The sequence below is a fragment of the Meleagris gallopavo genome, chromosome 11 (genome assembly GCF_000146605.3).
Source record: "Meleagris gallopavo isolate NT-WF06-2002-E0010 breed Aviagen turkey brand Nicholas breeding stock chromosome 11, Turkey_5.1, whole genome shotgun sequence".
In the NCBI taxonomy this organism is placed as follows: Eukaryota; Metazoa; Chordata; class Aves; order Galliformes; family Phasianidae; genus Meleagris; species Meleagris gallopavo.
The window spans coordinates 12,870,217-12,884,559 of record NC_015021.2 but is presented as its reverse complement, the minus strand read 5'-3'; the positions used below and the strand labels follow the sequence as shown (position 1 = coordinate 12,884,559).

At 41.8% G+C, this 14,343-nt stretch overlaps 1 long non-coding RNA gene across 1 annotated transcript in view; it reads left to right on the top strand.

The window, feature by feature from the left end:
* Positions 1-230: 230 nt before the first annotated feature.
* Positions 231-14,343, top strand: part of LOC104912653 — a 78,332-nt gene continuing 64,219 nt past the window's right edge. The window contains exon 1 of the long non-coding RNA XR_794789.2: positions 231-371. This is a non-coding gene — a long non-coding RNA (uncharacterized LOC104912653). The remainder of the gene's footprint in view (positions 372-14,343) is intronic.

The window sequence follows — 14,343 nt, the reverse complement described above, 5'->3', positions numbered from 1 at the left end:
ATCTGTGAATTCAAACTTTCCCAAATGCTTCATTTCTTTTGAAAACATTCATTGTAAGGCCAGGAGAAAGAAGAAAAGTAGCCTCCTGTCTCTTTTAGTGTTGACTGTGGAGTGATTAGTGCACCTGGCTGTGCCTCCTCACCTGTTTCCAATCACATTTGCAGAGCCCTAGGAAGCAGCTTGCCCTCCTTCTATAAAGGGCAGTTGCGCTGTTCTGCATGTTATTTGGTTTTTGAAGTTGACTGCTGGGGATGTTTCATTGATACCTGTGTAATGTTACAATTCCACTGACAAAGTCTGTCCTTTCCTGTACATCCTGGCTGTGTCCTCACACACCTGAGAGCTCTGCTGCTGAACCAGGTCATCTAAAGGTAAGAGAAGTGCTTTGTGTTGAAGGGCAACGTTGGTATAAAACTGTGAATGTGTTTAGGTTGAGAATTGTCAAGAGGTTTATGTGTGGATGTTTCATAGCCTCTAACGCAAGGATAGACGTGAGAGCTGGGTGGTGTGGACTATTTTTCTACTGCCAGGAGAACTATGAACTCCTTTAGCAGCACAGGAGGGGGTGGAAATGTGCAGTTGAAATAGCTCTGGAGATCATGGCCTCCATGGCTGAATTGCTAAAGGAAAGTTCAGGCTATGTGTTCTTGTGCCTCTGAATGATTGTCCTGAGCTCTTTTTCTATTGGCATTAGTGATTTCTGGTCAGTTATCTAATGTGTTGGAAGACTGTGGCAAAAATGTCCTTTCTGTTGTTTTATGGTCTGCTGCTGAAATACTAGCCTTCATCTGAGACAACTACATTGGAAACTGCTGTACTCACTGCTGCTTGGCTTTTCTAATAGCATAAAGGTTTTTCAGGTGCTGTGAGAATTATTGTAATTGGAATGGGTGTGGGAAAGGAGAGCTTTCCCTCTGCTCCCATTTAAGAACTGGAGAGAAATTAGAAACGTTAAGCTGGAGCCAATGTTTCCCCTGGACAGCATTTTTCCTAATTCTTTATCAACCTCATTTACCATTTCCCAGACTGTGTCTCAGTGATTTGGATTAAGTAGAGACCCACAACAATAAGTTAGAACAGCTCAGTGCACACAGTACAAAGGTTTTTATAATATGGGGATGCTGCATGCATTTTTTCCTCTGAAAGACCCAATTAGAATACAGAGATCTTGTAGAAGGGCGAAGCTGGTTGCTGTTCCAGTGCCAAGGGCAGAAGAAGAAGAATATGATGGTGTAATTTGTTGCAGTGACCCTAAACTACTAAAACTCTATTATTTTTTTTTTTGTGTGACATTCAATCTGCTGTGCTAGCATACCTTTTCCTGAAAGGGACAGTCCAACTTGGTAACAGGGATTTTTATTCATGCAGAAACAAAAGAATTGTGGGAGGAACGAAGTCTAAAGCAGGGAAAAAGTAAATGCTAGCAAATTTTAACAGGTGTGCCGGAGGTACAGCTGGATCAGTGCTCATGAAGGATGATTTCCCTCTCCTGCCTTTTTGAGAAAACAAGGATCGAGTCTGGAGCATAACTTGTGCATCTCTGGATTACAGCTGAAGCTGTGGAATAAATTGCAACAAGCTCCTTGGAATCTCAGGGATGTTTTAAGAGCAATGATGCATGTTGAATCTATCTCTTCCTTGCACTTGAGCAAAAGGATCCCCTTAATTTGTTCCTTCATTTTCTGCCTATTTTCAAAACCTGTGAGGGTCATGTAGTGCACTGCAGAGCTAGTGGACAATAATCGCAGCTGGAGCAAAGTTAATGGTCGTTATCTTTTCTGTTCCCATTCTATTTTCTCAACTCATGTACTTTCCACTGAGCTTAACTGTCATGGTACCATCTCGGTATGTGCTGTTTCTGCTGCTGTTCCTAGGATGCCATTCACACTAGAATGAATTAATTCCTCCTTACTACTTTTGACCTTTGGATTAGATCCTTGAGTTTCTTGTGCCTGCAGTGCTCATGAAAAATGAGCAGGATCTTTATTTTAAATCTTTGTCTTAGAAGGCTTACCAGAGTATCTGTTCAGTCTTTCCCACATTCATCCCAGTCTCTTGTTACCTCTTTGTACTGCATGTCTGAAATCTTAAAGCAAAGATTCAGGGCAGAGGCTGTGCTTTTATGTTATTGAGGTCACTTTACTTTCCATTTGAGCTAGGAATAGGGGTTAAGAAGATGGACTTCAATTCACCATGTGAGCACTGAGTGAAGGTAGAGGAGGTTGATGCATTTCAGGACAAAGCTGTTCCTAGAGCAGTCTCTGCCTTTGTGCCATCTCCCCTGAAATTTCTGAGGTCTAACCACAAGCCAGCGAGACAGCAAAATAAAGAGGAAACATTCTGAAAAGAGTGGTTTGTTCTGTGTGTGGACATCCTATGTGTTCAAGAGCTTGGTCCAAAAAGTGAGGCAACCTAGAGATAGATGCTTAAGAGAACAGGATCCTAATCAGCAATCCAACAATCTGCACTATCCTTTGAGTGCTGACAGGGGCTCTGAGCTCTAAAATAAGAACTAAAGGGAAATAAACAAAGATGAGCAGACTGCTCCTCTGTCTCCAGAGCCTTTGCTACCTTGGATAGACAGCCCATCTGGCAGTGCTCCCTCACAGACAGTGAGGGTTGTTCACCATGTTCAGGAAGGAGTTCAGGGGTCGGCCAAACTAATTCTTCCCTCATCTCTTCTTATTTAATAGAGAGCAAGCTAAATGGCAAAGTGATAAGCAGTGGGTCTGTCTGGATATAAACATAAGAAAGAGGAGGCTGAAATCAGCTTATCTCTTTACACTCCCACAATGTCTAACAAACCACAGAAATAAAAGTGAAACAAGATAGAATTTTTTCTTTTTTTTTCCTTTTGTCTAATACTCTCAAGTTTAAAAATATACTTTGAAAAGTAAGGTGAACTCTCAAGATTTAAGATCCCTGCAGTAAACCTCAAGATGCCTGCAAAATGCTTCATTTCACTGGTGCAGGTAGTTATTTACTTCAGATGTTTGATTTTGCTGATTTTATTCTCGTGCTGTAACAAGCAATCTCCTAAACCCTCTGTGGGTTAACCGCTGCCATTGGTAACCACTTGAACTGAAACCTCAAAAATGCACATCTCTGAATGGGAATGTGTGGAACATTCCACCAGTTGACAAAGAACCTAAACAGTGCTGGAGCTTGGTTTGGAAATCTATGATTGAAAATGAATTTCATTAATTTGGTGGCATGACTCAGTGTTTCTTAACAAGTTCTGGTTCAGCAGTGATATATTGTTCAAGTAATCTGCTAATAGCATCTTTAGGCTGTTGATACAGAAAGGAGCTGGTTTGGAATTGCTCTCATACCCTGTTATGATATTGCAATGGGGCAGCTGCCACGATGCAGGAGAGGGATTCAGAAGGCTGTATTTCATGCTGTAATTTGAGAATGTAAGTAGGAATTCTAAATAGCTATTTTGAGTGTGCTGAGATTTTCAAACAGCCTGATATGGGGGAATTTTGCAGTTCTTCACAGACTGAGCTTTTTTTTTTTTGAGATGGGATTGTCACCAGAAGGGAAGCACTGATGTTAGAACTAATTAACTTTTATCTTATTGGAAGTATGCATGTAGGTACTGATAATTATTACATTAATTGCCTCGCTCCTCTACTGAAATACGTAATACTGAGCATCTCTCAGAGAATCTATTCATCCGCTTGCTGGGCCTCCTCCTGTGAGCAGGAAAACTTCAGGGCTCATTTCTAATGATAGCAAATGCCAAGTGCTCCAGGCTTCCCAGCAACAAACCAGAGCCCAAGGGGCTGTGCTCACAACCAGCTGCCTGAATATCTTTGTCTTTCAGACACATCGTTTCTGTTAACCAAAGCTGTAGCGTACCTGACATGCAATGCTCTGAGAGCAAGCAGAGCCCAGAGAGGCTGTAAGCATCCCAGCTCTTCAGCACTGGAATCAATGCTTTCTGCCCTTCCTGCTCTTTGTGCTTTGTAGTGAAAGAATGTACTTGGCACTATTATGTAGACTTGTCCTCCTTTCCTTGTGTTGTTTTTTTTTTTTTTTTTAAGCAAAGCATATTCTTGCTTCTATTGCTGCTTGCCTCTTTAAAGCTCTACTGGAACATTTTCATAGGAAATACCATATAATTTGTGTGTGCTTTCTTGGCTTGTTGAAGCATTTAAACTTACCAGTCTTGATATTTTGAATCACTCAGAATTATTAACGAATAATCCTACTTGACACTGGATACTACTGGATCACTTCATAATACAGGGAGGTTGTAAAGGGGACAGGGCACTGTTTTGCGCAGAAGTGCTCAAGAGCTCCAATCTGCACCATCCGCTGTCAGCTATTATTAAATGAAAAATAAATAAAAATTATCCTACAACCTAGCACAAGTTGTTAGAAATAATGAGCAGAGGAGTGCAGAGTGAGTTTAGGAGGGGCAAGAATCTTCTTGCCCAGATCTGAGCTATGATGAACTACAAGCTAGTAAGTTGGCATATCCCTCTATTTGATAACAAGCTCCCCACCTTGGTACATGCATGAACAGCATAGAAACTCCTCTGTTGCCTTCAACACCAACAAGGGTGTGACTTGTTCTTCCTACTTCTTTTCCTCACAGTGCCCACTGCCTCTTGCTTTTCTGCCATCAGTGTGCATAGATTGCTCTGTTACCAGTGTGTTTCAGCAATCACACAAGATTTTGTTACTCCAGGTAAAGGGTGCATTTAAATGTTTTGTGGAGAAATATGGATATGTTGCTCAGACTTGACAGTAAAGGCAGTTTGGGGGTGGGGGAAACAGTCTTTTTGATCATACCAGAACAAAGCCAGCTGAAAAAAGCCAATCAAGTTACTTGCATAGTCTATTGCTGAAAACGGATGGTTGCCTGTTTCCTGTCGGGAATATATTATATATCTGCTTTAAGGCTGCATGGGGACTTGAGGTTGCCTGGTCCTATTAATAATGCATGGGATGGCTGGATTTAAGCAATAATTATGTGTGGAGTATAGTGCAGTGACACACAGGCACAGAAAACGATTCCTTCAATAGGCTTGTTCCTTTTGGCGAGATCCTTTAGGTAGCTAGTTTGCTTGACAGCTTTATACCCTTTTTCTTTCTTTCCCCCTTTTAGTTTTTCAATAAAGCCCAAACATTTTTGCTGAGCAACTGCATGGTGTTAGTGCAGTCTCTTCAGGGCTCTCAAGGAGAAAGTCTGCTCCCAGGGACTGGCATTTATTGGCTTTAAATCTGACCCATGCATCCTCTTAAAGGGGCAGGTGTTCTCAAAGGCAGAAGGCAGGCCATGCAACCTCCACATGCAAGTGTTAAAGTCCATCCTGCTGCCTTCCCTGCGCAGTCTTCCTGAAGGATAGGTGCTGGAGCCTGGGCTGCCTTATCCCCAGGAAGAAGGGACATCCCTGGGAATCCGTGACTTGAGAGCTCCCAAGAGCAGTAAGGAAGCTGAAATGGAGCAAAAGGAAAAGGATGTACCTTTTAATTGACTGAGTGGGAATAGAAAGTAAAAAGAACTGAAGAGCCATGTTTCTGCCACCTCTTTAGGTCTCATATTTGGATTTTTAGAGGCTATTACTGATACAGGAATTCTCTGGTCTTAAACAGGGTGGTTTTTTATATGCAGGTTTCATGAGCACTTTACTGCTTTATTTATTCATAACTGCTGCCTTCAGAAGACATCTAGGGATTGAAAGTGCATGATTACTGAGTGCTGTCTGCTGTAATGCGTTCAGCCATTTTCTTCAGATTAGCCACTCCAAAGTGCTGTACAGAAAGGCTCTTGTAAAGGCAGAACATTAAAGACATTTCTATCTACTTCAGCAATGACACCAGTCTCACCACTGCAGGGTCAAGAAGTGGTTGGGAATTCACTTTTGACTGCACAAAATTCTTCCATTTTCTTCCTTTTATGCTCTATGCTGTTTGTTCAGGGCAGAGCTTTCTCTTCGTTAAATGCAACAGAAGATGAAGAGCCCCAGCACACCTGACAGAGCTGACATGACACGAGCTCTCCTTGCACACCAGCCTTTGATTATTTCTCCTTTGTACTACCTTCATCATCAGCGAGAGCTTTTTTTTTTTTCCCCAGAGGGGATGATCTAGGAATCCCATACCAGTTTGTGGCAATCTGGCAATCTTCACTTAATTAACTTACCAGTAACTCTTAGCAGCTTGTAATCTTCTTTTTTTTCTAGACAACATTTTCACGCTAGGTTCCTCAAAAGCCCCACAGTGTGTTTAATTGAAGACATGATAATTGTAAGTTACTTCACAGCTGTTTGAAAAGGAAAAAATCCATTAAGGCTATCTGAATTATATCACAGGAAAAAGTCTGCTTTATATTATATATGCTACCCTTAGGCTGAGCTAAATTGCTGTTTTCACAGCTCAGCTGTAGTAGTTTGAGATTTTTGTACTCCACTAATTTATTTTTTTTTGAATGTATCTGAGATGACACAGGAAAGGATGTTAAATTTAAGAAAACAAAGAGAACAGCATTGCATAGGCAAAGACAAGTCTGTTTTCTTCACTTTGAATCAGATTGGTGGTATCTTCAGTAATTTGGCTTGGATGCCAAGCAGGTGATAAATGGTTAAGAGCTAAGAACTAAAGTAGTGTGTGGATCTGCAAGTTGTTGAATGCCTGGGAAACGGCCAGCAATCAATATGGCAGCACCTGTAAGACATAAATGAAGTCATTTGGGAATATGGCAAAGGTGAGACATCTGGGGACTCTGAGTGTGCCTAGAGCCTGCAGGCTTTGAGATTGCTCATCCCACAGGGAGATCCTCAGGTTCTGTCTCTAGTTATAGCCTCACTGAGAGATGTCCTGCAGAGAGAGACCATGGCTTCTGGTAATGGGAGTTTATTGCAAATTGCTAATTCTTTTGTTTGAACAGCAGGATGTGCTCTAAAACTCCATTATATCCTATTAATAAGGGCAAGTGCACTGCAGCCTCAGAGTGCAGCATTAGTAAGTGATAAAACTGTTGTGTATTTGTGTGTCTTTCAATGGGCGATTTGTTCTAATATTGGAGACTGCTGATAATAAGCAGTAATTTTAAGGGTTTTGTCCTATTGTCTGAAATAGAAATGAGCTCCCATTCCTTCACTTTTTTAAAGCTACTTTTTACTGAAATTCACATAAGTAATGCAGATGTGGACTTAAAGATTATTATTTTTTTTTAGTGGCACTAACATGAGCTCTGAACTTACTGGGTATAAGTTTCATAGGATCCTGATGTAAACACATGATGCAACTGTTTAGTCCCAAAGTTTTACTAATAATCTTGACTAAGATTTAACTCTGAACTGCTTGTTTGAAGGAACTGTCTCGGCTGATCTCTGGGTCTGATAATGATATAGCTGGGTGGTGTTTTAGCCCCTTTCCAGTGGGGAATTTCCCATAGAGCATGATCTGACCTCTCAGGAACTCAGATTAATGGCCTGGATGGACAGGGATATGCAGGGAGCTGAAGCATATTGGTGCCCACCTGGAGAGCAACTTGCAGTCTGGTTCCTTTCAGAAGGAAAGCAAGCAAGTATTGCATTCAGATTGCTCCACGATACAGACTGAAGAGTTATGAAGAGGGATGGGTGAGAGATTTGCTTCCAAAGCATACACCTGCCCTCAACTAAATCACTAATATGGAGGCATCAATTATGTCCTGAAATGCTTTGGGCAGCCCTAAAATGATAGTGAATTCCCCATGTGCTTGACCAGCTGCTACATTTTACTTCAGATGGGAGCTGTATTGCATCTGCTGAATTTGTTTGCACCCTGCCTATTCTTTGTGCACAAGGGCACGCTGCCCTTCCTTATTACAACTGGATGCCTGGGATGGGATGGGAGGTTTAACAGGTTGCTGTGCTGTAGCAAGGAAGTCTATTTTCTGTCCAGAACAATCACTATTAGGAAGAAGTGTTAGAGGGAAATGTTCAAAACCTTTTTAATGACAATCAAGTGCAGTGAAGGAGAATGTTAAAATGTAAACCATCTGGAGTGAATTAACCCTCCTTTCTTATTCCTTCCCCCCCTCCCCCATGTAAGGATGAGGCATAGGTTCTCCTCTCATCCATTACCGGTTCCTGAAATGACAGCAGTTCCTATGGGATTAAAAGTACACTGAATCAGAGATGGCTAAAACATTTTATTACAATCCCCAAGGAACAGCCCTTATGAATAGAGCTTGCTTTTGATCAGGAATATGAAACAACTCAGCCTTGGGGACTGTTTGCGGAGGCATTAGTAACACTTCTCTATCTGTTTGCATTTGAATCTCACACTCATAGAATACAAATGCCTCATCTTGTGTTTTCTTTAAGTAGCCCTTCAAAGAAAAAAAAAAAAAGAGAATTAGCTCTGGACTGTTACTCCAGGTTTGATATTGACCAACCCAGGACTCCCTCCACTGCTGTCAGCACCCAGTTGCATTACTCACCTTCAGCAATTTAATAGTACAGCTGCATCAGCTGTTGTTCCTGGGTACGGATATGGACTGATATACTACAGAAGGAAGATTTACGGTGATATCCACCCAGAACAATGCTGCTGAGCCATCAGCCTTCAAGAGAAAACTGCCTACAGGGCCTTTTTTTGGTCCACTGTTAAATAAGCGACTCTTCTCACTTGGCTCTGTTTTCTCCAGTGTGAAAATGCGAGTGTCTTTTTAATGTAATGTGGTGTGGTGAGAGGAAAGCATTTTCAAGATGAAATGAAAATGCCTGGAAAATGTGCTGAGGCTTCCCCAAGGGATATTATAATAGTGTTAATAACAAGCAAAAATTCCCTGAACTCGTGACTTGTGATCCCTTGCCTTGCTGCACAGTCACTTTGCAAAGACTCTTTCAGTATTTCTCACAACAAGGATTGCCTGGACTGAGACTTGCAGATGCTTGTACAGCAGAATACCTCTTTGCAGCACCTCCTGAGAGCTGTGTGATATCCTTCAAAGTTTATTACAAAACATTTCTTCTCAGAAATAGTAATGTTGCACTGGCACAGGCTGCTCAGGGAGGTGGGGGAGTCACCACTCCTGGAGGTGTTCAAGAACTGTGGAGATGTGGCACTGAGTGATGTGGTCAGTGGGGATGGGTTGGGGTTGGACTTGATTATCTTAGAGCTCTTTTCTGACATTAGTGATTCTAAAGTTGTTTTTCATCAGCTTACTTTGAGACTCATTAGGGAATCTTGGTAATGAGCTCACTAAACAATATAGCCTAAGCTCTTGTCTACAGGCTGATATAGTAAAAATGGAGTGCATGCAAGAACCCTTTTTCCTGAGGATGATGCTCTGATTTTGTTTTTTTTGAAGCAGCTTTCCAAAAAGGGAGCTGTGCTCTGAATGACTCCAACCACCTTCTCTCCGCTGTCCTCACGTAGCCAAAACCCAAAACATACTCTAATGTTGGCAGCCTAACTACATTGATATTAGTAAGGATGAACAGTTGTTCTTGAACCATTTTCCAATGTGTTGAGCACAAATAACCTCTCAATCAAGCTTAGTGCATGGACATCTGTTGCTCTAGCCATCTTGGAGGAATATATTAGAAGAGCAGTGTCAAGTGTGATTCATCTCTCATTCCTTTGCTGTCTGTCTCTCTCAGAGCGAAGGAACGCAGCCTTGTTTTGGTAGCGTATCAGTGTCTCCAGTGTCAAAGCATGTCTCCAATCTCGTCTGTTCCAGGGGCAGTTGGTGCCACCCAGCCTGGCTGAGCCCCCATAGGGATCAGAACTGGCTGCAAAGCTGCCCTGAGCTGCTGCAGCTGAACTCTTCTGGAGAATCAGTTTCTTCTGAATGCTCCCAGAGCCCACCCTGCTCTGGCTTAGCAGCTGGTGCTACCTCTGCTGAGCTCTCAGCAAATTAACCTCTCTGTGATCCTGGAGGGATAATCACTGCTCTGCAGTTGTCTTTTTCATTGACTCAACTGTTGTATTTTATTGAAACCCTCCTCTATTTATACAGTCTTCTAGAAAAGCCATTAAAACTGACATGTATAGTCCCAAATCTAAAATTCTGAGAACTACTCTACAAAGGATAAAAATCAGCTCCAATTTTATCCTCTTTAAGCAGTGGCTCTGGTGTGTTCTCGTTAGCTGTTTCTGATTTTAACTTGTTTTATGACAGAACAAATTAAAAGAGCACCTCGGCTCATTCTGACAGTGGTGTGCTTGGCTACGATGTACTCGTGTTACTGAATATTCAGGGCTCCTCGCTGCTGTCAGTGCTGCTTTGCAGTGGATGCTTGGATAAGCTGCAGCTCCACAGACAGGTCCCAGTGGGTTTAAAAACCCCACGGCCCATGCACAGCTGTAGGGCAGAGTCACAGGGTTGGTTGCCTCTGGGAAGCCGGGAGAGCTTTGGGATGCAGCATGTTTCTCCTTGTCAATCAGTTATGGGTATTGTTGGTTTTTTTTTTTTTTTTGTCTTTGAATCATTGGTGAGTTTTGGAGAGTAAGTGTGGAAACTGGGCTTTTCTGTCTCTGTATGAAGCTGAGGAGTATTTATATTTAACTTCAGGCTGGAAAAGCAAATTTAAGCATCTTTTAGACAAGGTATGCTCTTCCCCTCCCCCCTACTACTAAATGATATGCTTTTAAAATAAATCAGGGTCTGTCCAGACCTGAATAAAATAACCCCTTTTTTCTTTTTAGTTAGACCTTTCAAAAGCATCGAATTTTGATAACATGACCTTATTTACTGCCGATTTCACCCATACAATGACTTGAAAATGCCCTCTGTGTTTCAAGGATAAAAATGAAGCCAATGTTTGTCAGAACAAAACATTCCAAACAGTTTTATTCCCTAAAAATCTCTGACAGGTTTGTGTTTTTACTCCCTCTTGTTCAAAGTGCCTAAGGTTATTATGTGTTTTGAGAGCTATGGGGGAATTCTGAGGAGATAGAAACATCTGTATTGGCATAGGAGAGTGTGTGTGTGGAAGTGGGAGCTGTGGTCTGAGAGAAGTCTTAATTGTGTGTAGGATGAAGAAAGGATGCATTTCAAGCCGTTACTCTATAATTCATGTGGCAAGCCTATTGCTGAGGTTTTAACACATCTTCACTTTGTGTTGGTCCCTGTGGGATTAAGGAACTGGCACTGCAGTCCCTGACACTGTGCAGAGTAGAGCTGTAAGGCTGGGGGTGCTGTTGTCTGGTTGTCACCAAATCAGTCCTTCACAAACACAGTCCCTCTGAAAACAAATTTGAATTATAGAAATGTTTGAGTTGAAAGGGACTCTTAAGGGCCATCTGGTCCAGCTCCCTGCAATGAACAGGGACACCTACTGCTCCATCAGGTGCTCAGAGCCCCGTCCAGCCTGACTTCAAGCATCTCCAGGGATGGGGCACCCACCATCTCTCTGGGCAACCTGAGCCAATGCCTCACCATCCCTGTAGTAAAGAACTTCCTTATATCAATCTAAATCTTCACTAAATCAATAGGGAGATGAAGTAGGGTTCCAATGCCCGAGATCCCAGCAAAGAGAATTAGGATGCCAGTGAAAATAAGAGTCCAGACCCTTTCCTAACCCACTCTGCTGGTTTCCCTGGAAGCAGCTACAATTCAATGCAAAAATCAAATTAGTTTGATTTTTATTTTTCCTTTATTCCCTCTGCTAAATCTGGTATGTTGAAGGCTTTTCTTTCAATCGTTTGCAGATGTAAATCACAGAAATCCTCTTCAGTTGCATCTCTCTGGCAGGCAGAGCACAGCAGCGGCGCCTTTCTTAGAAAGGTACAGTGGGAAATCCTCTTGCTGAGTCACCCACATCCGTTATGCCAATCCCAGCAAGGTGTCGGAGCCAAGGCTCACTTTTCCTCTAACGGCTTCATAAATTGGAGAGCCTAATTCTTGTCATTAGCACAGGCTGGGGGACCTGCTGCCTTCTCCTCCCTTTATCTATGCCCCCTCCACCTGCCTGCTTTCCTCTAGATGGCATTATAGGAGAAAAGGAATTCAGATGGAAAAGCAGACTTAACTGCTAGAGAACACAAACTTGCAGGAGCTGCTTTGCATTTTGATGGTGCTCGATTACTTTATCCACTAGACAAGCACATGCAATATTAATACCTCCCATGTCAATCTCAAACAGGATGCAGATGAGTATTTGCTCTCAGCAGTTTTATTGATTGGTTCTTCACCTAAACAGTTTTCTCCATCCTTCTTTTTGGGTAATCTGCCAATGATTTCCCAGGATTTTTGTGTTTGTGCAAGGGGGAAAAGAGGAAAACAGAATCATCTAAGTGCAGCTTTTGATATGAAAAGACAAGAGGAAACCCTTTATAAAGGCAAAAAGCCACCTTGTCCTTCTCTGCCTGTTGTCTTCTCGTTTTGTTTTTTTTTTTTACAAGTAACTCTGAGATTGCAGAAACAATTTATTCTGCTCTATTTTTCCTTGTTTGTTTTCCCTCCTGCATTTGACAGTGCTATCTGCATAATCAATTTCACTCTTCCACTGTAGTAATTCCTCTTTTTATGGGGCGCTCAGGCAAGCTGCAATGAGGGAGGTATTTATTTTTTTTTCTTTTAAAGACTTCTTCAGCTGCCTACTCTGGCTGTAATACAGGCTGTTGTCTGGGGAACTGAGGGACTGTCTCACCCTCTAAAAAAAGTTTAGTGCTCTCTTCAAACATTTTCATTTTAAGAGAATTGGGAACCAAGGCTTTGAGCAGCTCTTTTAGTTCTCATAAAAGTCTTTTCATTACTCAAACTGAGCTAAGAATCCTCTCTCTCTTGCAGAATTCATCTCATCTAAATAGTGCTTGAACTGTATGCAACTTATTGGGATGCATCTCACAGTGCTTTGTCTGTGATATCAAGCCCTACCATGCTTTCAGGGGCTGGATCTCCTCTGAAGCACTCTGGAATCACAGTGACCTTCTTTATGGCTTCATTATAGGGGTTCTGTTGCCGTAGGGTCCACATCTTTCTCCTCAGTTATTCCCAAGTACAAGAACCTAGCTTAAAAATATCTTTTTTTTTTAATCCTAAAATCGTTTTTTTTTTTAAATACCAGTTCTGTTAATTGTGTAATCAGTGTCATCCAGACCTACCTGCATGATATTCTTATAAGATCTGTACCTTCTGCTGCATTCAGGAGGATGACTGTCCTACAACATTAGAATATTGAGATTATTTTAATTAATATTTTTCCCTATAGCTGTTTCTTTGTACCTCCTCTGCCCCCATCCTTCCTGTGTATTCTGCATGATCAAATCATGCTTACAGTATGCTCTTGTTTTTGGTATCCAAATCTACTAAGCAGCTTTAATTAATAGAAATAATAAGGGTTTTATTAGTAACATGCTTTTGTCACTTCTTTTAAATTATTACTTGTCTATTTAAAACAGACAGTAAAACAAGACCTATACAAGGCAAAAAATGTATTTCTGAGATGATATCTTTCTAATTTCTTCAGCTCCCAAACTGTGTATTCTGAGAATAAATAAATCATAATTTCAGCTGGCAACTAAAACTTTCTGGACTTCCCAGTGTTTCCTAGTGAGGAGGTTTTATAAATAAATCTAAACTGGAAATGAATGGTATCACAAGCCCGTGTCTATTCACCCTGTTGTGCTGGTCAGTCAGCACCCATTTAAGTACACCCAATGGATCCTCTGCAAACACTTGGATGTCCACGCAGGTTGGTTGGCTGGTTCTGCTGTAAGGCCAACGTGTGCAGGGTGATCCCAGTGTCTGCTGGGTTTAGCTGTGCCTGGGGCTGGCGGTGACACAGCTGTGACTTGTGGATGAAGTCCCTGCATTGATGCACGGGGATTATTGGTGCACTTGGGAGAGGTGCAGTGCCTCGAGGCTTTGGGAGAGGAAAGCCTGGGGAGTCTGAAATCTTTGTGAAATTGAGTATTGATTGCTCTTGCTTGGAGAGCTTTAGCTGAACTCAGAGTCTTAAGATTTTTAAGGGTACTATAAATGATTCATGTGTGTTCCACTAAAGAGAATCTTTTTATCGGTTTAATAATATCCCACTTTTAATGTACACTTCCAGCATTAGCTCAGCTGTGGTGCTAATAGGGAGAATTATTGGTTCTTCTCCTCCTTATTCCTCTCTCCCTTTTTTTGTGGTGACTCCACTTAGGACTAGCAAAGCAGTGACTCTAAGCTAATATGGGGTTTGCAGGGGGAGAAAAACATTTCTATGAAACTCTTGGATTGGGCCAGGAGTTGACTGGGCCTAAGGAGCGACAGAGGTAATCTACATACAACCATGTGGGCATAACCTACCAAAATATCCCCCTCTGCATATGGTATAACTCATTGGTGGGTGATAGAAGCAGCCCAGGCATTGTTAGAGAGGTGAGAGCTGACTACTAAGATAAAGA